We start from the raw sequence: 901 nt of genomic DNA on the forward strand, positions 1-901 counted from the left end.
GCAGTAGACAGTAGACGCATCTGATCCCTAGAGGCCCCACCAGCAGCATATTGGAAGCGCTCCAGTTGTTCCGGAGCTCCAGTTCACTGGTACTACTTTTGTGTACATATTTGGGCACGGTAGATTCCGGCCCCGACTTGTGGATATATGTATCTTATTTAGAGGCTCGTAGAGACGTACATGCATACAAGAAGATGTTTGTAGTCCCGCTCGCCTTTATGGCCGTATAATCTTTTGGATAAAATCCACTGGCACTCGTTCACGAGTATGTTATTGATGCTTATATTGAGTAAGATATAATTGTGTCGTCCATATGGCCCACTCAGTAGCACGAATAGAATACATGATAAGAGGTGCCGGTAGGATACTTCCGGGCACCCGTCACGGCCTCGGGTGGGTTCGTGACAGCTACGAACCTCCATAGGAGTTGTGGACCTTGGTCAAGTCTTCACGGCCTCAATCTTTTGGCTATCCACCTGAATACCATCGGCTAAAACAATGTGCCCCAGAAATGTCACTGAGTTCAACCAAAACTCGCATTTAGAAAATTTTGCAAACAACTTTCGAGTTTGAAGAACTCTGAGGACAGTACGCAAATGATCCGCATGTTCTGCCTCGGAACTAGAATACACCAAGATATCATTGATGAATACGATCACAAACAAATCTAGGAAGGGCCTGAACACACCATTCATTAAATCCATAAACACTGCCGGTGCATTAGTTAGCCCAAATGATATCACCCGGAACTCAAAATGGCCATATCATGTTCTGAAGGCTGTCTTAGGGATATCTTTCTCCCTAACTCTCACTTGATGATATCCGGACCTCAAATCTATCTTTGAAAACCATCTGGCACCTTGTAATTGATCAAACAAGTCATCAATCCTCGGAAGAGGAT

This window comes from Lycium ferocissimum, chromosome 1, assembly GCF_029784015.1.
Source record: "Lycium ferocissimum isolate CSIRO_LF1 chromosome 1, AGI_CSIRO_Lferr_CH_V1, whole genome shotgun sequence".
Lineage (NCBI taxonomy): Eukaryota > Viridiplantae > Streptophyta > Magnoliopsida > Solanales > Solanaceae > Lycium > Lycium ferocissimum.